The 26,278-nt window shown below is 29.4% G+C and overlaps 1 protein-coding gene across 2 annotated transcripts in view; it reads left to right on the top strand.

The window, feature by feature from the left end:
• The first annotated feature begins 1,070 nt into the window (after window positions 1-1,070).
• LOC127284818 (LIM domain only protein 3-like) overlaps window positions 1,071-26,278 on the top strand; it is a 127,089-nt gene continuing 101,881 nt past the window's right edge. Inside the window, exons 1-2 of one of the 2 annotated variants that reach the window (XM_051310515.1) lie at window positions 1,071-1,472; window positions 24,293-24,561. The gene's annotated coding sequence lies outside the window, so the exon portion shown is untranslated. The remainder of the gene's footprint in view (window positions 1,473-24,292; window positions 24,562-26,278) is intronic. The other variant, XM_051310517.1, reaches the window with a different exon arrangement.

Genomic DNA, 26,278 nt, shown 5'->3' with positions numbered 1-26,278 from the left:
CAAATATTTTCTCTCTAAATCTGAATAAGTGAAATTTCACTTAAAATGTGTCAAAAGTCTTCCACGTAGAAAAATAAGTGTATATGCACTTTTAAATAAGTGGTTTTCACTCAAAAATAACTGAAGTTTCACTTATTTTTAAGTGCATATACACTTATTTTTCTACGTGGAAGACTTTTGACACATTTTAAGTGAAATTTCACTTATTCAGATTTAGAGAATTCATTTGCGAATATTGGACGGCAACATTGATTATGTTCGGGGCAATATTGCCAAGCAATATTTAGGTAACATTGCCTGGAAATATTTGAGTTAATATTATGAGACAAAAGTTTTGAACGTTCAAATGAACGGAAATTTTTTTTTGCAATTTCTTTAATTACTAATTTTATTACAAAATATTTGTTTTAATTATCTAAAAAGAAGTTATATTAATTTAATAATTGTTTAATTTATTGTTCTATTTTATATTGTCATCATAATTTTTAATAATTTATAGATTGGAAAAAATATTTTTTTCATTTGAACGTTCAGAACTTTTGGCACATTTCATATTCCATTGAAAAGAATTATAATTCAGCTTCGTAATTTTTTTTTTGGATAGAATTTTTTTCTTATTTCATAATTTAGATTTGAATTAATCCAAAACCTTTCGAATACCAATTGAAATTATTTGGTTTTATGAAAATATTATTTTTATTGTAATTTTTGCACGAAAGTAAATAGAAGATTTTGGGGGATAAAATCAGTAAAAAATGAAAGAATTTGAAAATTGCAATTATCAGCTCTTTTATTGAGATGATATTGAATGACCTTGGAGCCATGGACCATTCTGCTCTCGCAGGGATATTGCACATATATATATATATATATATATATATATATATATATATAGCGTTGCTCCTTGATTAGATTCGCCAATTCTTTGGGTAGTTGGTGCAACCACGAAGCCATTCTCGCACTTTTCGCAGCCACCTCGTCGCGAAATAAAAGACGGAGACACGCGTCGTTCATCGAGGAGCGCACGCGCCAAGATTTGTGACGTCATCGGCTGAAGAGCGACGTCCGCTTCGCGCGTTTCATTCCGAGTTGGATTCCCGGTGCGGTTGGATATATTCGCGATAATTTCAAACAACTCGTGTATATATACTTTTACTTTTCTATTATAGATTGTATGTGCCGCGAGAATAGTTTACCGGTTTTTGTTTTTATCAGCAAATTTTTTTTTTTTTAATCATTTAACTGTATTTGATGACACTATTTCATTAATCCCAGTTTGTGATTGATCATCATCAAAAATCAAGTGTTCTTCTTCTCCTATTAAATTGGATATTACAATTAATAAAGAAGATTTCCTGTGATTTTTCAAAAAAAAAAAAAGTTCAAGTGACTTAATTTTTTAACAACTATATATAATTTTTTGTTTCTAATCCATTATTTGAGGATTAACCTGAGGAATCTTCAATATTTGGGTGAGATGATCTTCTTTATTATTTTTAGTTGATTCATTTGTTGTTTATATATATATATATTCTCTGCCAGAGGGGGTTTTTGTTGAAGATTATAAAATTTTATATTTTAAGAGAAAATAAGAAGAGGATAGGGTAAAAATGAGTGTAAGATGATATTGCTCTAAGGGTTTGATGCCGTGCAGGTAATATATTTTTGTCAGGATCTTATCAAGATTGTTGTAAAATGGGATTTTTCGTCGCAAAAAATTGTTATAACATTGTGAATTACCTATATATAAGAAATTGTTTTGTCAAATGAAATCTTTATGAAGCAATTTTTGTGAAATTGGATTTTCAATGAGAAAATTGGTTGTAAAATTTTGATCATTAATAAGAAAATTATTAAATTGAATCTCTAACAAGGTTTTGGAGCTTTTGATATGTTGAAGCTGTTTTAATTTTTAATAAAAATCCATCGACGAAGTATTGTTGTAATCTTGAACCTTAGTTGTCATTTATTAATCTAAAAGATGTTTAATTTTGAGCAGATTAATCTTTTGGATCTTTAACTAAATGTTACTGTAGCTTTTGATCTCTTAACAAGATTTTGAAACAAAAATTCCTTATATGATTTTAAACAGAGATTTAGAAAAAAATTATTGTTAGAAAGAACAATAAGATTTTTCTAAAGAGGGCATTCTGTAAAAGAGATGCTGTATACATGTATAAGGATGTTCTAAACGGGAATGTTTTTTTAGAAGGAACTTCTTCTCTCAATAAGGATGTTCTATCTTTGGCTCTTCTATACGGTGCAAAAAAAAAAAGAAGGCTATTCTTTAGAAGTTTCTTCCTTTGAAGAAGATTGTTTTTAAAAAGAGGTTTTCAAAGCCGTTTATATACATAAACAACCTAATGGAATAAAGTACTAAAAAAAAATTTTTTTAAGGACATACAAGAATCGATACAGAATGAATGGAAATAACTTTTCTTCTTGTCATATATATTCGATTATTTCTCATTAAAAAAAAAACAATAGAATTGAAATTGAAACCACTCTATCGATTAAAAAGACTGTAAACTAAAATTATAAATAATCTTAATTATAAATTTGATTATTTTAAATTCAATAGACTTTGTTCGAAACAAAAGTAATTTTAATAAATTCTAATTTGATCAATTAACATTGTATTTACAAAGCAAACAAATATTAAAGTAATTAGAATTTGGTCATCAGTAGATATATTTTGCAATATTTATTTGACACTGAAATTAGAAAAATGATTTTGAATGATTTTTTTGTTGTTGTTGAAGAATTGAACATTTTGGTGAAAAAGATTGCGCATGCTCGATGCTAATGACCAATGTCGCATTGGCAACATCGTAATAACGAACCAATCAGTGAGATTCTATAACTAGCAAACTCGCCTATAATTCGTTAACTAGAAGCTGTATCCGGCTAATTAACAATGCTATTTGATTGGCACCTTTCACACAATGATTGTCACTGTTCATATATAATTATATTCTCTCTCCCCCTCTCTCTACTATTAATCATTGAAACTTCTGACTTCCATATAAATACAATGATTGCATTTAGTGTACTAATTATTATTTATTATCGAACATTTCAAACAGGAGCTTATTTTAAATAGAATTTAAAAAACACCTTAAACTTTCATTTATACGTTATAAGTAAGAAACTAATGCAATTATAATGGAAATTAATTTGCTGAAATTTGTTATTTATTTCATTATTATTTCATTATTATTTCATTATTGACTTAATTATTTTATTAATTTCAAAATTTCAATTAAATTATCTAATAATTAATTTCTATTTATTATCTGCTGTCGTTAATTATCATTTAATTATTTTTTTTTTGAAATTATATTCGCGCGCACAGTATAAACAAGTCATTATAAAATGATAAGAATGTGTTCAATCGTATTTGAATAATTGAAGGTCAAAACAAAAATGGATATGGTTCATTAAGACGGGCGTGACTGTTTTTTCCCCCTTTTAATTTAATTCGATTTAAAAAGTCGAATGTGCTCTTAGTTCGCAGAGTTCGTATTTAATGTGATCTGTTTGGCTCTCTCTCTCTCTCTTTCTTATTGCTGCTGGTATAATAATTGGGAGCGCCTTAATCGCCGTGCACACACATCAGCGATCGATGACCGTTTGTAATTATATTGCCTCGCCTAAGGTGCCGAAAGAGAGACGACTGCTTTTAGAGAGAATGAAAAAACAAACATTAATTGTCCATAATCATTTCTCATTAATGCGCGCATCTTGTGTACAAAAATGTTTTTTTGTAGCATTAACCAAAGAGAAACGATTTTTAAAAATCTGCATTGTATATTTTAAAAACGATTTTAAATTGAAAGTAGATTTTTCACGAATTGGAGTAACTTTTAGACGCATAGCGGCGAAAAATGGTACTAGGAAAGACCTCAGCGAAGATAAAAATCATTGTAGGTTATGTTTATGATTAAAGGAAAATAGATAAAGTGAATTAAACCAGTTTTTCTTTCCATTGAAAATAAAAATTGATTTTAATTTTAAATAATTTAATAAAGTAATTTTAAAACCTATCATAAACTTAACCTATAATTTTTTGCTTCTTTGAATTCAAGCGCTTTTTGGAATTTATTTTCTATTTTACATATCGTTAAATGTTATAATAATAATAATTTTTGTTTCTTCATATGGAATTTTGCAGGATTCCTCACGTCAATATATATATATGCGTGTGTATTTTCGAGGCGCTCGAGAAATTATCAGAGCGCGATAAAGAGCGCGTTTTATATACCCCTTTTCAACGACGATCCGCGCCTTTTCGCAGCCTTTACTAATTGAACCGACGACGAGAACGCTGAGCGCAATTAGCGAATTAATCTGCGATAAATTAGCGCGTCACCAGATCACTCTCTCTCTCTCTCTCTCTTTTTTTTTCTCTCGCTCCTTTTTTTTCGCTCTCGCTCTCCTCTAACCCGTCCTCTTGAACTTTGCTTTTCTCTTTCTCACGGAGCAACCGCGCGCGGCTGATTCGAATCACCGATAACTTTAATTAACCGTTCTCTCCTTTGGTTAGTAGCTTCACTTCTTTTTCCAGAATCATCCACAGAAAACCAAAGGTAAATAACGCGCAATGAATCGACCATATAGATTGATTCGACGTAATCGAAGCTCTCGATTTCCTTTGCGATATACATTGAGCCGATTCGGTATATAAAAATATAAAACGTGATTTTCGAAATTATATATATATACGAATGGGAAAAAAAATAATAATAAAGTCATCTAGTTTATCGGGGTATTATTTTTCACTTTGGTAATTAAGATAAATTAATGCTCTCTAAATTTAAATCAATGAGGATTTCATTGAAATAAAATGTAGTTGGAATTCAGTAACTGAATTACTGAAAAACAGTCACATTTCACTGAAAATAATTCTTACTGATTTAAACTGACGTATCTGCATTATCATTAATTGGTAAAACAGATTTCAATCAGTAAAGAATTTTTATTAATTTTCAGTGAAATATATCATTGAATTTCAGTGGAAATTTTCCTAAAGTAATTCAATTGCTAAATTCCATCTATTTCAAATGCAAAAAAAAATATTTACCTAGAACAGCGGTAAGTTTTTTTGGAACAGCGATTTATTTCTTCAAAATAGCGATAACTTTCGCAGTTTTAATAAAATATATCGCTGATCTAGGTAAAGATTTTTTTGCATGAATTATGTCAATGTTTTTATATTATCACATTTATTTTTTTGTCCCCGTAAAGTAATTTTTAAATATATTTATAGAATTGGAAAAAGTTTTGAATATAAAATGAGTATATATATATATATGTTATATTATACTTCGCGTGTCAACTTGTCTATATATATGCATACACATATATATATACATTATAAATGAAAAATTACAGCCAATATAATATGAATAATAAAGTAACGTTATTTTCTATTTAATTTGCATTAAAAATTTTTAATGACTTGTAAAAATGTCAATTATATCTTGATTTAAAATTTATATATTATAAAGCGTGAGTTTTATATTATTCGAGTTTGATGTGTATAATTTGAAAATTAATTTCCTTTTTTTTTGCTTTTAATTGCGACAAGAAATATTCAATTTTACTTTAAACTTTTTATTGTCCTTCATATAATGATATGTGGACATATATAAACCATTACACAAATTATTATCATTCAGTTGCATGATATCGTATATTGAATAGGAAATTATTTGCTTTACATAACAGGTTCGCCTCTCCTCTGTATTTTGCTTTTATTGCATATATATATATATATATATATAACGGATTAAAATTTAAATACAAACGAATAAAAATAGGAGGAAAATATATATTTTAATAAGTGAAATAGCATTGAAAATTTGTATTATCACAAATAACAACATCCACAATATTGCATCAATATTTCATGGCAATATTGCTGCAATATTTATTGGGACAATTTTTTTTCAATTGTTTAAGCATTTAAAATTAATTAATTTTATTGCTAGATAAATTTTTTCGCTTTAGTATCATTGAAAATTTTGTTAGGTTATGTAGGCAGAAAAGTGAGGTTAGGTGTCTTAAGTTAGATATAATGGTTAAGAAAAAATCGAATGAACAAAATTTCCAAAAAAAAAAGTTGCATTTTAATAAAAATTTTCTGTCTATAGAAAAAAAGGATTTTGATAACATAACCTAAAATAACTTGCGAAGAAATTATAATCAGTTTTTATTTGGTGCGAGTGACCCTTAAGTATATATATAAAGTCCAGTAGACGTATAGTTCTGACTTCGATTGATTTCATTCCGAGTTGTCGAAAGGGTCGGACCGACGTCAAGACGGGTCGGAAGTCAATCTTCGCGGCCGGAAGTGGTACACCCCTCCCCTTCATCCCTCCCCCAAACGGCCCCCTTTCCCAAGTTGCTTCCTCTCTATCCGCCGCAAGCTTATTCTCGCCCCGTTCACTCTCTGTCTCTCTTTCTCTCTCTTCTCTTCTCTTCTTTTCCGCGCGCCGTCAGTGGTGCGATGTCTGGGCTCCTCCAGTCGACGAGGCGCCTCTACAACCAGCGACCAACCCCTAAATGAAATCCCGAAATTAAAGCCGTATATTAACCCCGCGGCGTCTCCTAAATTAAAAAACAACATTTTACGGCGATGCCGTTGCTGTACGGCCGTCCGAGAACGTGGCTACACTCTTATATGTGTATGTATATATATATACATCTATACCCGGTTTACTTCATGAGAACAGGGTTACCGGACTCGACCGCCATTCTATTGTCCGTAAATTGCGTTTTTAAATTCGTAAGGGGTTGGGGCACGTGTCTCGACTCGCGCTTTTACCAAACCTCAACCGTAATATATTGCCTTTATCGATCCTTTTTCGACTTTACCTTCTCTTACACATTTTCGCATCATGTTGGGGAAAAATTCTTCTTGAATCGAAAAAAATGTTCTCTTTAATTTTTTTTTTTACTTTGATAAACGTCATTTTTATTAATAGAAGTTTTCTTTTTTAACATTTCAATATTTTTCGAATTTCAATTGCGGATTTTTTCTACGTAAACAAAATTAAAATTAATTATATACTGGTTTTTTGTTTTACTTTTTTTTTTAAATTTTAACAGAATAAAATTTTTCTAGTACACTGAAACCTGGATTATTGAGACATGGAATCTTGTGTCTCAATAACTTAAGTTTCAGTGCACATTGGTTAGATAAGTGAAAGTATAAATACTTGAAGGAGGTGAATATTTTTTTCGATTATATATTTTAATTCACTGGAATCTCGGTTATTAAGACATCGCTATATGGTGTCTTTTGTCTGAATAACTGAAATTTTAGTGCTTCTTAGTTCGACAAGGAGGGTATATAACGAAAAGAGCTTAAATATTTAATTACTGAATAGTTTTTTAAAATATATTTTGTAATTCACTGGAACCTCGATTATTGAGACAACGCTAAATTGTTTCTTACGTCTCAGTAACTGAAATTTCAGTGCTTCTTAGTTCGACAAAAAGGGTAAATAACGAAAAGAGTTTAAATATTTAATTACTGAATAGTTTTTTTAAAATATATTTTTCAATTCACTAGAACCTCGGTTATTGAGACATAGCTAAATCAGTGTTTATCTTATTCGATAAGAGAAAGTAGGAAACTATAAAAGCTTAAATAGTTAATGTAATAGTTTAACATTTTTCTAGAGTATATTTTTTTCAATTCACAAGAACCTCGATTATTGAGACAACGCTAAATTCTCTCTTGCGTGTCAGTAACTAAAGTTTCAGTTTATCTTAGTTTGATAGTCAAGTATTTATTGACAAATCTGTATTATAAATTATTTATTTATCCTAATAATTAGTATAAAGTACACTGAAACTTCAGTTATTGAGACAAAAGAAACAATTCACTGTCTCAATATACAGAGTTCCAATGTATTATAAAAAAAAAAATTCCTCTACATTGTCAAATTTTTAAATAAAAAAGGAAACATAAAAATTTTAAATAAAATATTCAAAGAAAAATATTTTTTAAAAAAGTTTCTTTTTTATTAAAAATGTTTTCTAAAAAGTACGTAAGTTACAAATTACTTTTAATATAGTCATAAGAAGCTGTATTGCACTCTTTTCATTATTAATTTTCTCAATTAAAACTTGTTGAAGAGAAAGAATTATAGCTTGTTTAAAAAAAAAGTAATATTCAGGTCGTGCTCCATTTAACGAGTTATATTGTATTGAATTTATTAATTTTAAACTTATTAAATTACAATTTACAAAAATTGAAATTAAAAAAAAATTGACGTGAAATTTCTGGAGCAGAAGATATTGTATTCTTGATATATAATTATCGCAACTGCACTTGATATTCTTATATTTTTATCTTTTCTTTTTTTTTCATATAATCGTGAACGAAGATCTTGAATAATTCTCTTATATTCTATTTCTCTCTTCAGTATAATTTCATATAATATATAATTAGCCGTAATACTTAATTTATATGACAATATAAATATATGTGTTCTCAGCATAGCAATTATGAATTTCTTTAATTTACACGAGAAATGAAATTATCATGTAAAATATATATATATAATAATTTATTTATTAAAATATCTTTTGATATTAAATTTATTTTGTTTTTATATAAAAAAAAATATATTAACAATTATAATTATAAACAAAAATTAATAATTAAAATAAAAATTGTCCACAGTGAAATAATAATTTTTTGTAAATGAATAATTAGAAATATAATTTTCTTAAAATTTTTGTTTTAAAAAATTAATCGAAGAATATTGAAATGTGTACGTTAATAACGAATTAATTGAAAAGTAAATAATGTGACAATGAAGTAAATACAGTTGATTATAAAAGAAAGAGAAATAAATGAAAAGGTAGCATTAACGTTTAATTAGAAATATATTGCTAATTAAGATTTTTGAATCATGAAAGGTTTCTACTATATATATACATATATATATATATATATATATATATATTTAGGAAAGGAAAAAGAGAATTGTCATCGTCCGTTAATTTTCGGTCGACGATCCGAAGCTCGTTAATCATTTTGTCTCTCTCTCTCTCTCCGAATCACTTATATATTGTGTGTGCAGCTCTCTTTTAATTTCCAAGGTACAAACCAATAGGCGAATCACTGTTATATACACGCGCATTGGCGTTGACAGTGAAATCATTGTATGAGAAACAAATGCGCAATTTCGCGGCCGATGATGGCTTCAGTCTCCGGTTAAATGACTTCCTGCTGATTCAGCATTTTATTTCCTGATATCTACCTATGCATGCACTTTCCGATTGGCGTCTCTCTACTATATATATTTTATTCGACGACGGCAATGCGTCTTGATTAAGGTCATTATACAATTTCCGAATGACCCCGTGTATCAAAAAAAAAAAAGGAAACATAAACGCCTAATTGAAGTTCAAATTAGATTTGCTAATTGACCTCTACTGTAGTGGCAATTAAACTTTCCTGCTGGTAGTTACATTACTGAATCGCTAAAGTTTCTAAGTTCTAAATAATATTGTTTATTTTCTAACTTATTTTGTTTCTTTGAATACTTTTTATTTTCGTTTCTTCATCTTCCTGTTTTTTTTTCTTCTTTAGTTCTGTTCATTTTTTACTTTTGTTTTTTTAAAATTTTATTTCTGCTCTTTTTTTGAATTCTGCTCTCTAAATCTGAATTAGTAAAAATGTTTACTAATTTAAATTAGTGACTCATTTTTTGCTTTAGAATTAGTTAAATTTTACTAATTGTTAGTAAAAGTTACTAATAATTAGTAAAATTTTACTAATTCAGAAGCAAAAAGTGCGTCACTATTTCAAATTAGTAAACATTTCTTTCAGATTTAGAGAGTGGTTCTGGAATTTTGTAATTTTTAGTTCTGTTTTTTAATTTTCGATTCTGTTGTTTTGTATGCTAAAAAAAATTTATTTTGATTCAAATAATCAATTGATTATTATCAAATAAATATTTACTGGAACTAAGTAAATAATTATATGAGCTAAATAAATTATTTACTTGCACTAAATATAATTTTCATTTGAATGAAGTAAATTATATTTGAACCAATAATTTCTGTACTTGAAACAAATATTATTTAATTGATTCGAATAAAAAGTTATTGGATTCAAGTAAATATTTATTTGATAATAGTCAAGTAACCGATTATTTAAATAAAATAAATTTTTTTCTCAGTGTATTCTTCCCTTTTCTTGTATTTTTTAATTTTGTTCTATACGCTAAAAAAATCTACACCTAATTCAGCGATATGTTTTATAAAAATAGCGAAAGTTTTCGCTATCCTAGAGAAATATATCGCTGTTCCAAAGAAACTTATCGCTGTTCCAGGTGAATATTTTTTTGCATATTATTTTTTTTTTGTTTTTCTCTTTGGTTTATTTAGTTGTGTGTGTGTTTTTTTTAAATTTTTGGTATTATTTCCTTGTTTAATTAAAAGAAAATGATTATTTTTAGTTATTTTGACTTCTTTCTTCAGTTTATTCGTGTTTGCAATTTTAAATGATAAGTATTTTTAATTTCAAAATAATCTTATTTTATCGCTCCTATTTATGGCATTACATTCCTTAAGTTTTGAAATATAATATTTATTTCCTTATAATTTTGAAATATAGTAAGAATTTTAACGAATTAAATATGTCTTGTCTTCTATATTACAGAGTGAAATTGCATATTTTCTCTTGAAATTAAAATATAATAATTTTTAATTAGAATTTAGTTTGAAAAATAATTTTTAAATTAAAAATTATTCTAAACTTTCACTTTTATATAGAAAAAAATCCGTTAGACAGATAAAGCGAAAAAATTACTTTTTTTTTTTATTTAAAAATACAAAAATATTGAATTGAATATTTTTTGCTCTGATTGTTTGTCCAAAATTCTTCCTTCAAAATTGTTCCAATTTTTTTTTTTACATGTGAAAAAAAAAAATTGGCACGACTTTGACATCATATAAAATTCAATTTCAATGCAAACAATTTTATTTTTATAAGAAATATTATTAATTTTTTTCAACACGTACAAATTATATTGTTAAAATTAATTTTTACGTGTAATATAAATATTTCATTTCAACATTGAATATCAAGAGATCTATTTTTGAGATGATTGTATTATATACACATATATAAATTGAATGTATAGAAGAAAGGTCGAATAAATATCTGTGACACACAAAATATAGGACATTGATAGTAGGGTAGAAAGAGTGGGAGGGAGGGGGGGGGTGTCTCCCGTTTATTGATTGTACGCGAATCGCGAGTGTGAGCCGCACGCGAAATACTTGGGAAATACTCGAGTCGCGCTCGTCGGGGTATAAGGGGGTAACCATAATGGAACTTGAAATTGGTTGGGCCTGTCCCGCCTGGGCAAGCACCCGTACCAGAGAAAAAGAGAGAGAGAGAGAGAGAGAAAGCTATCGAGGGAAAACGCATTCCATGCCGAAATTGCTTTGCACTGGCAGCGCGATCCAATGGCGAATAATACAAGGTCCTTTGGTTTGAGGTTAGATTTTTCGCGTCAAAAAATACGCACGGTTAAGCTAAAATTCTCTCTCTCTCTCTCTCTCTCGCTCACTTTCTCTTTAACTGGGAGAGCGTTGATTAAAACCGCCCTTTTCCAACACGTTGCATATATATACGAAGAGAGAGAGAGAGAGAGAGAGTAAATGAGAGAAAGAGAGAGTATAGCCAGAGAGGCAATAAGGGCTCGGTGAAGGATAAGGGGGGGGGGGGTGAGGTTTATAAGGTTCATGGAGTTAGTGTGTTGGCGTGGGGTCACGGGAGGGGGGAGGGAGTTTTGTGTGGAGTGGGGCAAGGCGCTGCTTGCTTAATTACTAAAAGCTAATCAATTCCAGAGGAAGTAAAGTTTAAATTGCAAACTAAAGTATAGCTTCCCCGACGTAAACTGCAAAGCGATATTACCGCTCGCTGCATTCTGCAATTAGCTCCGGTAAATCATTGAAAACAAATTATGGATGTTTCCGGGGTGTGCGTGTGGTAGTTGTTTCACCCCCGCGCGCATATACTCATGAAAGGCGATTCTCTTTCTCTCTCTCTCTCTCTTTCACCCCTCTAATCGGAAAATTCCCTTTCTGAATTGAAGTGATACTTCAAAGGATTTCAATAGAGAAAACCCTTTCCACTATCATTCTCTTCTTCTTCTTCTTCTTCTACTACTTCTGAATCGATTTACATTTATTTGCTTCAACTTCATTTCCATTTGTTTGTATATGTTTTTTTTTCTCATAATTACATGAATTTTATGATATATATATATATATATATAATTTGTGATAATGGTAGATTTTTTTTTTTGGTCAGAATTTTTTATTAGAGACAATTTTCATTGGACGGAAATTATTTAACTCTAATGGAGAAGTTGAATTCGACAGAATGTAAGTCAGAATTTAATTGTAAAGAATATTCAACGGACAGAAAGTATTAGATAGCAGACTTTTCGATTGACGGGAACATTGGATTGAATTTTCATCTGGCAGAAATAGCTTTTAACAGAATTTTTATCTGACAAAATGTAGTTTGGCACAATTTTTATTGAACAGTCCACTTGTAAAGATTCCCCGAAAAGTGCCCCCTGGAGGTTCTATCAGAATTCCGCCGGAATTTACGATGGGATTCCGACGGAATTCTGACGGAAATACGTTAGAAGTTCCGGCGGAATTCTGATAGAACCTCCATGGGGCACTTTCCGGGGAATCTTTCCAAGTGGGAGAACAAGACGATTGTTAAAAAGTATATTTATTAGTTAACAATAGTTTATTTCTGCCCAATGATAATTGTGCCAAAATGATATATTCTGTTGTAAAATCTGTCTCGTTTTGATTTAATATTTCTGCCAGATGAAAATTCTGTCAAAACACAGTTTTCTGTCTATCAGAAAGTATAGTATCGAATATTTCTGTTAAATTCTGTCATTCTGTCCACATGAGAATTCTGTTATACTGATATTTTGTTGAATGTAAATTCTGTCTCGTTCTGATTTGATACTTCTGCTAAATGAAAATTCTGTCAAATCATAATTCTGCTAATCAAAAAGTTTTCTATCAAATATTTCTGCTAAATTCTGTCGTTCTGTCAGCATGGAAATTCTATCAGGTGTAATTTCTGTCTATAATTCGTTTTCACTCAAAGTTCTGTCCAATAAAAAAGTCAGCTTTCCTCTACCTTTATCAAAAAGGAATTCCTGTCCAACAAAAAGTCCAATATTTAATATACGAACAGAAATTCTGTCAAATGAAAGTTCTACTGCTACCTATAGGCGCCAAAAAATTTCAATTTTTATTGAAATAATTATTAATTAAATTGTAATTAAAAAGGCTAAAGAATAAGAGACTTATTCTTTGATTTTATAAATAAATGAAATTATAAATGGATTTTATACATGAGAAAATGGAAATAAAATTCTAAAAGCAAATACAATCTGCATAATAATTGTATTATATATTATCAGGAAAGGAGGTTAATTGAATCAGCACAATTGGCTCGATTAATACATAAGATTAATTAATTACATTGTTTAATCGTACTTGCGAGTATAAAGCGATTATATTTAGAGTTATACAACATTGATTATCTAATTAATTTTTATAAATATATTTTATTTTCTTTCTTGAAATTTATAAAAATATATACAATTTTCAATTATAATTTATATAATTCTAAAAATATAATATTTAATAATATAACTATTCCCAGGTGGAAAAGTTTCCGGTAGTGACTACCGGAATATTCACTACAGGAAGTCACTACCGGTAATTTTTCCAAGATTACCGGCAGCCACTACCGGTAATTTTTCCGGGACTACCAGTAGCCACTACCGGTAAGTTTTCCGGGACTACCGGTAGTTACTACCAGTAGTCACTACCGGTAATTTTTCCGGTACTACCGGTAGTCATTACCGGTAATTTTTCCGGGAATTACAATCAAAATTTGTTATTTGGTAATTCCCGGAAAAATTACCAGTAATGACTACCGGTAGTACCGGAAGAATTACCGGTAGTGACTACTGGTAGTCCCGAAAAAATTACCGGTAGTGACTACCGGTAGTCCCGAAAAAATTACCGGTAGTGGCTACCGGTAGTCCCGGAAAAATTACCGGTAGTGGCTATCGGTAATCTTGGAAAAATTACCGGTAGTGGCTACCGGTAATCTTGGAAAAATTACCGGTAGTGAATATTCCGGTAATTTTTCCGGTACTACCGGTAGTCATTACCGGTAATTCCAGGAAAAATTACCAGTAATGACTACCGGTAATGACTACCGGTAATGACTACCGGTAGTCCCGAAAAAATTACCAGTAGTGACTACCGGTAGTCCCGAAAAGTTACCGGTAGTGGCTACCGGTAGTCCCGAAAAAATTACCAGTAGTGACTACCGGTAGTCCCGAAAAGTTACCGGTAGTGGCTACCGGTAGTCCCGGAAAAATTACCGGTAGTGGCTACCGGTAATCTTGGAAAAATTACGGGTAGTGACTACTGGGAACTTTTCCACCTGGGTTATTAAAATTTAAAATGTATATTTTTAGTAATTATATTTATTTATAAATATTATATATGCATATTTTATATAATATAATATTATTACATTATGTATATTTCTTATTATGTAAGAAAAGCTCCATGGTAGTCACAGCCCATGAGTGCGAGTGAGACAAACTTATGCGTAACGCATGCTTTCCTATGACTACCATGGAGCTTTTCTTACTGTATATTATTAGAGTTAGAAAATGTTTCCGCGACGTGTATTATATATATATATATATATATATTTGTACGGAAGCTCCCTACCGGCGAACGACGAAACAAGCAATAAAATCAATGTCGTTACTGGCAATTCAATTCGCAAGACACATTGCACAATTTCACATACAATTTTACGGCAGAACGACCAGGACTCCTATTTACTTCATAGGTCTCCTAAATCCCTGGGAATGCCGCGGTACAATAATATCGCGAAGATCGATGCATCTTTCCCTTATTTCGTAAAGAAGACCCTAGGGGCAAAAAAAAAAAAAACAAGAAAATATTGAGAAATAAAATTGGATAGAAAACTTTGTTCATATAATAGAGAAAATTAATTAAACAGCCTTGGTGTGAAAAATATAATTTTTAATCCAAGAAATCTCATGGGTTCTTTTTATTACATTATATTAATGATAAAATTTTTGATATTGAATTGCATCCCTTGAGTTTTGTGAAAATTATATTCTTTTATGAGAATATTGTATATTTTAACTTTATTTAGAAAAGTTCAAAAATGAGTTTACAAAAAAATATGTGTAAAAGGAATATCGAAGGAAGCAATTTGGAAGATTAAATAAGAGAAAGAGGAAAAATTTTTCGTAATTCTTTATTTTTATGTATGTGTGTGTGTGTGTGTTTGTTTGAATATGTCAATATAGAGGGTTGTTAGGAAAATGGTATAGAGAATTTAACAAAGCAATCTTTTGATTAAATGTACTTTTAGAAAGATTGGATATATCATTTGCTGTGTATCAATTTTCATCAGCGTATTTGCAATCTGTTCAAATGAGCGATATTTTATTATTCCCTTTTTTTTATAGGTATCATAAAATTTCTTTCGTTTACAACAATAACGATTATTTATATCGTTGGAATTTTACTTGTTTCTTGTATTAATTACAATAATCGATACATTTATGACAATTTCTAAAAGTTTTTAGTTGCAGTTTTAAAATTTCTTTTCGAGAGAGAAGTATTATAGGTATATCAGACACAAAACAATATCATCTATAACAGAAATATCAGAAAATTTGCATTTGATAGTTTATAAAAGAACATTAATCCAAAATCGATTTTATTTTATTTTTCCTAATTGCAAATTCTAAAATAATCCATTTAGCTAATGATTTTGAACAGACTGTAAAAGAATTATTTTCTAATACAACTGTTGTGTAAAATTGTTATTCGTGTTCAGAGGCTTTTGTAATCCATTGCGTCCATTAGCAGAAGAGAATCAACTATTGATGGAAATCCATTTATAGAGTGAATATTTTTTGATTTAAAATACATGTATACATAATTCTGTATTCAGTCTCTATATTCATCGAGCAAATCGTTCAATGAAAAACAAATGGGTTATTCGTTTGGAAAAAAAAACAATATTATTTCTTTAAATTTTTTCTATTTTCATTAAAAATTTACTTTTTTTTGGGAAAGGTGTGTGGTATGAGATTAGAATCGATATACACCACCTGAGTGAGTCAAAGTGATGGAGATTGTAAAAGCAATACTTTTATTTAGTGATTCTATCGAGGAGATGAAAAAAGGGGTTTCTCTCTCTCTCTCTCTCTCTCTTTCGGTTTGGACTTGAATCGAACGTGGTCGTCGTTTCGTATATAAAATGAAAATGCCTTCGACCCAGAGAAGTCTTGACTTCTTCTCCTCTTTCTCCGTTTCTGACAGAAATAATGTGTTTGACCAGCCGGACTTTCTTGGAAGTTAGAGAGAAGCGACGCTTGAACAGGGGGTTGAAGGAGGGAGGATTTCACTCACTTAGAAGGATGGACTACTGCGCGAAATTGCAAGAAGCTAATTCCATTTTACCGGGAGTATAAGTCTTAGCTTCTCAGGGAGCAGTAAACCAATCACATTAGAAGCCGGAGGTACACTAGCCACTGGCTTTTGCTACCACTACGTCCACTTTGTGGCTAACACCAATACCACCATATATATATATTTATTTATATGTGTCTATGAACTTGAGTTAGCGATTCTTTATATATATATTGAACACGTTTTCGCAGACGCACTAACCCTCACTGATGTGAAAATGAACGCAACGTGGCACAAACCTGTCTGTTTTTCCCCGGCTGATTAATACCCGACGTAATTAAATTTTAATCCGAGTCATCGGTGTATATACTGAATGCTCGAACGATCCCATCGGATTGCGCTTCTATTCTCTCTCTCTACCCCCCCCCCCACACCACATCGTTTGGTATATGTAAATTGTAAAATATTGCTCGGATATTTTCCCATACAGCCTCTTAACTTTTAACCCCTACAAGTTGTGAGTCTTTTATTTTTTTTTATCTTCTGCATCAAAAATTTTGAATTTGGATTTTTAGTCTTTTGGCTTTTTATTCCTTTGAACATTTTGTTCTTTTAGATGTTCAGTTTTTTGAAACTTTGTTGTTTTGGATCTTCAGTTTTAGAAGCTTTATTGATTTGGATCTTCAAGTTTTTTGAACATTTGTTGTTTTGGATCTTCAATTTTTTGAACCTTTGTTGTTTTGGATGATAAATCCATTGGATATTTCTCGGTTTGGATGTTCAATCTTTCGGATCCTGTGCAATTTTAGATTTTGAATCTTTGTTGTTTTCGATCTTCAGTTTAAGAAACTTTATTGATTTGGATCTTCAAGTTTATTGAACCTTTGTTGTTTTGGATCTTCAATTTTTTGAACCTTTGTTGTTTCGGATGATAAGTCCATTGGATATTTCTCGGTTTGGATGTTCAATCTTTCGGATCCTTTGCAATTTTAGATTTTAAAACTTTGTTATTTTGGTTGTTCAGTTTTTTAGAAGCTTTATTAATTTGGATCTTCAAGATTTTTGAACCTTTGTTGTTTTGGATCTTCAATTTTTTGAACCTTTGCTGTTTTGGATGATAAGTTCATTGGATATTTCTCGGTTTGGATGTTCAATCTTTCGGATCCTTTGCAATTTTAGATTTTAAAACTTTGATATTTTGGTTGTTCAGTTTTTTAAAAGCTTTATTAATTTGGATCTTCCAGTTTTTTGAACCTTTGTTGTTTTGGATGATAAGTCCATTGGATATTTCTCGGTTTGGATGTTTAGTCTTTCGTATCGTTTGCAAGTTTAGATTTTAAAACTTTGTTATTTTGGTTGTTCAGTTTTTTGAATCTTTATTGTTTTGGATCTTCTGTTCTTTGGACATTTGTTGATTTGGATCTTCAATTTTTTGAACCTTTGTTGTATTGGATCTTCAATTTTTTGAATCTTTGTTGTTTTGGATGATAATTTCATTGGATATTTCTCGGTTTGGATGTTCAGTCTTTCGTATCGTTTGCAAGTTTAGATTTTAAAACTTTGTTATTTTGGTTGTTCAGTTTATTGAATCTTTATTGTTTTGGAACTTCAGTTCTTTGGACATTTGTTGATTTGGATCTTCAATTTTTTGAACCTTTGTTGTTTTGTATGATAAGTCCATTGGATATTTCTCGGTTTGGATGTTCAGTCTTTCGGATCGTTTGCAAGTTTAGATTTTTAAACTTTGTTATTTTGGTTGTTCAGTTTTTTGAATCTTTATTGTTGTGGATCTTCAGTTCTTTGGACATTTGTTGATTTGGATCTTCAATTTTTTGAACCTTTGTTGTTTTGGATCTTCCGTCCTTTGGACATTTCTCGTTTTGGATGCTCAAACTTCCGGATCGGATTTTGGTTGTTCAGTTTTTTGAATCTTTATTGTTTTGGATCTTCAGTTTTTTGAACCTTTGTTGTTTTGGATCCGTCCTTTGGACATTTCTCGTTTTGGATGTTCAGTCTTTTGGACTCTTTCCACTTTTACATTTTTTACTTCCTTAGGCATTTTCTTTTTTTGGGCTTAGTCTCTTTGATTTCGGATTTTTTTTGGGTTCCCTTTTCATTTTCGAATAGAGACGAAAAATATTTCTTACCAAAACTTTATAAAATTAGTTTTTGGAAATTTTCGATATTGAATAATTTTAATAAATTGTTTTATTTTTGAGAAACAATGAGTGAAATTAAAATTTTATTGCGTTTAATATAAAAATTAAATGTAAAAGAAGTATTTTTTTTTAGAAATATTAATGATTGCAAATTCACATCTATAAATGTGTGTATGTATAAAATTTTATAATAGTTTACTTCCTCTTTTGTGTCTGCATCTTTGTGCGCAATTACAATTTGTCATATTATATTTGAATGGCACACGATATTACAAAACGCATTCACACATATTGCCAGAACGATGAATTGTAATTTAAGCAAAAGCAATTTCGATGCCTAATTACGTTTCATTGGTGATCATGGTTTGAACACATGATGTTACATGATGTATATTTTCTCTCTATCTATCTCATTCTGCATTGTGAGTGACGTCAGCATGTCAGAAGTACAATTTTATGGTTGTATATAATAGCACGCCAGGAGGAACATAATTAACTTTATAATCTTGTACTACTATTATAATATATATATATATATATATATATATATATATATAAAGTTCACTTATCTCTTTGAAAAAATTATAATTTTTTCTGTTTAATTTACTTGATTTTTTGTAACGAATTTTCATTTTGTAATTGTCACCTTTCCATTTGTTTTTTCAACTAAAATTGCGTTTGATATTTATTTATAAAACAAATAATTATGAGTAATATTAAAATTATTTAATTAAAAATCAAATATTATTGGTATATATATATATATATATATGCTTTCAAATTAAATAAATTTTCACATTCACTGAATGCATTCAATTATCAAGGATAACAAATTTCAAATGCGCTTAATTTTTTAACTGCTTTTAAATTTAAAGGTGTGAATTATTAAAAGGGATCAATTTTGATTGCTTCAAAAATTGAAAGCATTTCAATAACAAATTTATTTTTAAACTTGGCAAATGTTTTTTTTTTTTTTTTTTTTTTTTTAATTATTGCAGACATTGTAAATTTATAAACGCGTGTTTTATTTTTTTAATTATTTCGAATTTTTTTTTTTAAATATTCAACTTAATTGTTCCAATTTCTTTTTTCACAATGAAGGCAAATTTTAATCGTTTTCAAAACTTTTTGAATGGCAAAATTAGATTAAAAAAAAAATGTATAACACGATAAAAGAATTGTTTTAAGTATATTTATATATACAAAAGAAGTTGAAATCTTGAGAATATAAAATACTACAAATGATCTTATCGTGATGATTTTTTTTTCTGAATAGTAAAGCGTTCTTGTACAAAGCTGCCCTGTTGTGTACATTTATACATATATATCTATATACATTTATGTCTGGCGTAATAACAAGTTCAAAACGAGTTCGTTGAGTCGCGTCTTTTAATTGCACTTGCCCATGCAACCGTGTGTGCACGCACGCTTGTTAGCTCGTAAATTAACACGTCGATATCGCATTGATAATCATTCTCGTCTTTCGGTTTCATTACGGCGTCATGCTCGACGAACCAACCCGTTGTCGACACTTTTATACCGTTGATAAATGAACGTCACGTAATATGAGAGTAAAAAGAAGAAGAAGAAAAAAAAAGAGAAAAAGAGTGAGAGAAGGGGACACCAAATGAGAAATAAAAAAAAAAAATAACAAAATGATTATTGAATGAGTGCAATGTGGGTCGATTAACTTTAGATTGTGAAGTAATAACATATTGCAATCAGTGGAAGTTAATTACCTCGACGTTTGGAGATAGATCTGCATTTCAAATAGCCTTTCAAATATACATATATATGCGTGTGATCATCTTTTTTTTCTATTTTTTTTTTAATCGTTTATATGTACTCATAAACCGTGTTGTAATTACGTTTCATTATTCGTAAAGAGAAATTTGTTTTTTCCAATTGCTACGGTTGCTAAAGAAAAAAATTCCTTAGCAACAGTTGCTAAGGAAAAACGGTTATAGTAACGGTTGTCATGGAAGAGGTTGCTATGGTAACAGTTGTCATGGAAACGGTTGCCATTGTAACAGTTATCATAGCAACCGTTACCATAACAACCGTTTCCATGACAACTGTTACCAAAGCAACCGTTTCCATGACAACCGTTGCTATAACCGGTTTCCCTTAGCAACTGTTGCTAAGGATTTTTTTTCCATAGCAACTGTTGCCAAGGATTCCGTTGTCATGGTAACAGTTATCATAGCAACCGTTACCATAACAACCGTTTCCATGACAACTGTTACCAAAGCAACCGTTTCCATGACAACCGTTGCTATAACCGGTTCCCCTTAGCAACTGTTGCTAAGGATTTTTTTCCATAGCAACCGTTGCCAAGGATTCCGTTGTCATGGTAACAGTTATCATAGCAACCGTTACCATAACAACCGTTACCATAACAATCGTTTCCATGACAACTGTTACCATAGCAACCTTTTCCATGACAACCGTTGCTATAACCGGTTTCCCTTAGCAACTGTTGCTAAGGATTTTTTTTCCATAGCAACCGTTGCCCAAGAATTCCATGATAATAGTCACTACAACCGTTTTTCCTTAGCAACATTTGCTAAAGATTTTTTTTCCTTAGTAACGGTTTCTAAGGATTTTTTTCCTTAGCCAGGAAATCCTGCGATGGAGAGTTAATTTTTATTTTTAAGTAGGTAAAAAATTTGCAAGCAATAAATATGATATTAAAGAAAAAAATTTTTATTAGAAAAATTAAATTCAACAAAACTTTTGTCTCTAGATACAGTAAAATGTAACGTATAATTCTTATCTGTAATTTTTTTTTGTCTTTTTTTAAAATCTCTTACGGGAAATATAGAAAATCGGAAAAAAACAGTTGAAAGATGTGTTGTTGAGAAAAAATGGAAACCGCCTGTAGGTGAAATGTATCTGAAAGAATTCTAGAATGAAAAGCTTTAAGCCGTTAAAAATTTATAGGTTAGATGGATCTCCTCACGTATATATATATATATAGATGCAATATAGGGTTGGCATGATGCGGCAAGAGTGCGCGCTATACACCTTCAGGAAAGTAATATCAATTTCAGTAAATGGAAAAAGTATCAAGATGCTGGGCCCCTCTCTCAGTTCGACCGATTCGTAAATTTATTGACCAATCGGTCCTCTCCCTGGAAGAATGGATTTTGGCGTTTTGGCATCTTCTCTTTCTCTTTTTCTCTGTGTTTCTCAGCAATACGCGTATACACCAAGTTCTTTGGAAAAAACTAAAAGCTTCCAGCTCCTTATAACCTCGGTCAAATTGGATTTTTAATCGGCGGGCACTCGCCGGAAAATAGCCACTTCGCCTTGCCGCTTCGTGTCTATAAATGCTCGACCACTTGTTTTCTTCAATGTAGAGGCGGTAGAAATATTGTCCCTTAACGTTTTTATATGCAATCGAATTTTTTTTTTTTTTTTGCTAACAAATATGGTAAAACTTTCCAATGGCAAAAATACATTTGTATAAAAAAAAAGAAGAATCTTCAATGTCAAAAAAAAAAAAAAAATTAGTTGGTGCAAGTAAATATTTATTTGATATCAAGTAACCGATTATTTGAATGAAATAAATTTTTTTTCTATGGTATTCGTATAGGAAAAAATTTTCAAAAAATGTACACGAAATAATTTTGCAGTAAATCAAGAACATTTTTGGATTTGAATTTTTTAATGAGAAATAGTATATATATGTAATCTTTTTTTTTTTTTTAATACATTTAGTGTTATCATTTACAGAGTGAATTTGACAATAGTTTCTCATCACTGTTTGTGCGGTTATGCGCGTCAAACCAAGTGTAAATAAATAGACTCCTGTACTGCCATCCCATTTGCTAGATTAGAATCAAATATAATTTTCTGGAGGCTGCGATCGCGACTAATATCACTGTGGAAGGGGGGGGGGGTAGGGTAGAAGAGCAGGGTGAGGGGGGTTGGTGTGGGGTGTCGCTAGAATATCCGACAATGCTCGGGCTTTCTCTCTCTCTCTCTCTCACTCTCTCGCCCTCCCGCGTAGAAACCCGGGCGTTGTTAATTACGAAGTTCGCCGTTTCCCAATGTATATGACATTGCTTTCACGTAACGGATGGTCCTTCAATAATGCGCACGTTTATTAAATTCAACTCTCCCTCTTGTGCATTTTCAATGCGATTAGATACATTCAACTCTTACGAATCTCTCTCTCCCTCTCTCTCTCGTTAAATTGCAAGGCTCAATAAAATTAAGGATTAAAGCCACTTTTGATATTGCAATTTTGTATGTTTCAAGCCCCCTTTTATTAAAGTGCAATTAAGATTTTGAGAGGAGAAAGAAAAGGGATGATGGGTGGTAATAAATTTTTTTATGTATCTGATTATTATTAATTTATTTTTTTGAAGCGCCATTTTGAATTTTGAAAATTTGATACCATATTAATAATCAGCGACCCCGAAAACCCCCGAGTAATGAATTTTAAAACAAATTTGAAGAAATTTAAAAAAATTGTGCCGCCATTTTGGAGTCGTCATTTTGAATTTTTGAAATCTAATACCAGATTCGTAATCAGCGACCTCGAAAACCCCCAAGTAATGAATTTTAAAACGAATTTGAAGAAATTTAAAAAAATTTCGTTGCCATTTTGTAGCCGCCATTTTTAATTTTTGAAATCTGATACCAGATTCGTAATCAGCGACCTCGAAAACCCCCAAGTAATGAATTTTAAAACAAATTTGAAGAAATTTAAAAAAATTTCGTTGCTATTTTGTAGCCGCCATTTTGAATTTTTGAAATCGGATACCAGATTCGTAATCAGCGATCCCGAAAACCCCCGAGTAATGAATTTTAAACGAATTTGAAGAAATTTAAAAAAATACGCCGCTATTTTGGAGCTGCCATTTTGAATTTTTAAAATTTGATACCAGATTCGTAATCAGAAAATTAAAAGGCATTAAAATAAGCTGCAACGCTTATTTTAATACCTTATAATTTTCTGTGTAATCAACGACCCCGAAAACCCCCGAGTAATGAATTTTAAAACAAATTTGAAGAAATTTAAAAAAGTTTCGTCGCCATTTTGGAGCCGCCATTTTGAATTTTTGAAATCTAACCCTCAAATTGATTCAAATAATAATTATTTTGATAAAAATAAATATTTTATGTGACAAGTAGTCAAGTAACTTTTTTTTTTAATTTACACGTTTTTTCTGATAGTTTAGTTTTTTTTACGCAATAAATATTATTTTAAATTATTTTGTCAAATATTTATTTTTCTTAATAATATCATAGAAGTAATATATAATATATTTAAATTTTAATTAAAAATTATAAATTTCGTTGAAGCGATGTTTGGAATTTTATTACCTTTATACCTGTATACCGAGCTGTATATATTTACATTGAAGTAGCAAAGTGTATACATCTTATGCCGAAGGTCATAACAATATATATAGATTGGAGAAAATGTAATTTAATTAGTTGCAATTTGTGTATATTGATCTGTTTAGACATGATCAACGGAAAGTGGAAAATAATTTTAATAGCAAAACAAAATTTATTCATTATACATTTCCTTTATTGTTTTTTATTTTCTTTTTCAGAATTGGAGTGAATAGTTTCGGGGAATGCTCGAATTTTTTTTAATTCGCGAACAAAAAGTTTTTAAAACTTTTTTTTTTTTTTTTTTGTCATTTTTAGTAAATTCTTGTGTTTCGGAAGTGTTCGAAATACTTAAAATCGCGATCGCTTAAATTTTTAGAGAAAAAAAAGTATTTTGTTATTATTTAAACGTACGTTCGGGAGTGTTCGAAATTTTTTAAATCGCGAGTGTTGTGCTACATTTCCTATTACATCAGTTGGAAGCTACAAGGTTAGAATTACTATTTTTATAAATAATTTTTCTATTAAAAAATTTAAAAATATTTTTTAAAAATATTTTTAAAAAATATTTTTTAACAAAAAAAGTTATTTTAAAAAGAACAGAAAATTATCAGAATTAAAAAATTTTAATTATAAATGTTTAAAATTAGAAATTTTAATTATTCAAAAATCATTGCGATAAAATTAACAATCGATTTCAAGTTTTATTTATCCTTTAATTAAAATTAATTTCAATTTTCAATAATGAATCATATTTTAATTAAAAAAAAAAAAAAAAATTTCAATGTAATTAATTGGTTTGATCTTGATACTCACTTTCCACTTAGCAACGAAAAACTAAATTATCTGATAAGCGGATGAATAATTTAGAATAAATTTGAATTTGATGTAATGAAAGGATAAAAGTAAAATGCAGTTTATTTCAATACACTTATTTCAAGAATTAAAAAGCAAAAATTAAAATGACCGGTAGTTTTTTTTATTCGCAATAATTTTTTCTTTTTTTTTCTTTTTTTTTTGATGAAAAAAATCAATGTGTCCTGAAATTATTGAATTTCTTATCAATCCCAACTGTTCTCAAAAGCGATAACACACATATGTACGAATAGTGTATATATCTGTTTTCATTAAACACAATCCAGCGATGCATATGCGTCCCTATTTTACAATATCGCAGGTACGTCAGCCTGTAATTAAAAGTGATAACAGTATATATGCCTTTCGAAATTAAACAGAAAACGCTTAATTACATCTCAAACTCTAATTGGTTTCCTGTGTTCACTCACAGTGCAAATTATTATTATAAAATCATCACATACACACATACATAAATGTGCAGAAATGTATTTTATATATATATATAAAGCAACAAAACCCGAGATTTAAATCGGATTTTTAATACTCTGAAAAATAGTTCTCATTATGATCTTATAAATTTCCTGAGAATCCCTTATAGCGTGGATTATACACGCGTGCATCTCATTATCTCTAATTAGCTCTTGCAGTCGCACATTTAAATCTCCTTTTATATGAATCAACAAAGTTGGTTTATTTTAATTTATTTTCATTATCTACTTTATTAATAAGGAAAGAATCAGACAAACAATTGAAATAAAAGTTATACTACTTATTTTCGTAATCTTTAAATAAGAAATAAAAAAAAATTTACTTTCAAATTGTAAACAATTTAATTATTATTTATGCTTTTGAATTAGTTAACTTTTACTAATTTAAATTTAATATTTAATACAATGAAAAAAAAATTTATTTGATTCAAATAATCGGTTACTTGATATCAAATGAATATTTACTTGAAATAAGTAATATTTACTTGAAATGAGTAATATTTACTTGAATTAATTAAATCATATTTGTTTTAAATACAGAAATTATTGTTTCAAATACAGTTTATTTAATTAAAGTAAAAATTATTTGGTCCAAGTAAATATTTATTTGATATCAAGTAAACGATTATTTGAATCAAAAAAAAATTTCTTTTTTCATTGTATTAAATATTAAATTTAAATTAAAATTTAAATTAGTAAAAGTTAACTAATTCAAAAGCAAAAATAAAAATTAAATTGTTTACACTTTGAAAGTAAATTTTTTTTTTATTTTTTATTTAAAGATTACGAAAATAAGAAGTATAACTTTTATTTCAATTGTTTGTTTTTTTTTTGAGTTTAATTTATTTTATAAAAATTTTT

This window comes from Leptopilina boulardi, unplaced genomic scaffold (assembly GCF_019393585.1).
Source record: "Leptopilina boulardi isolate dan_hultmark-lab unplaced genomic scaffold, ZJU_Lbou_2.1 LbouV2_325, whole genome shotgun sequence".
Taxonomy (NCBI): Eukaryota; Metazoa; Arthropoda; class Insecta; order Hymenoptera; family Figitidae; genus Leptopilina; species Leptopilina boulardi.
This window is presented reverse-complemented; position numbering and strand designations above follow the sequence as displayed.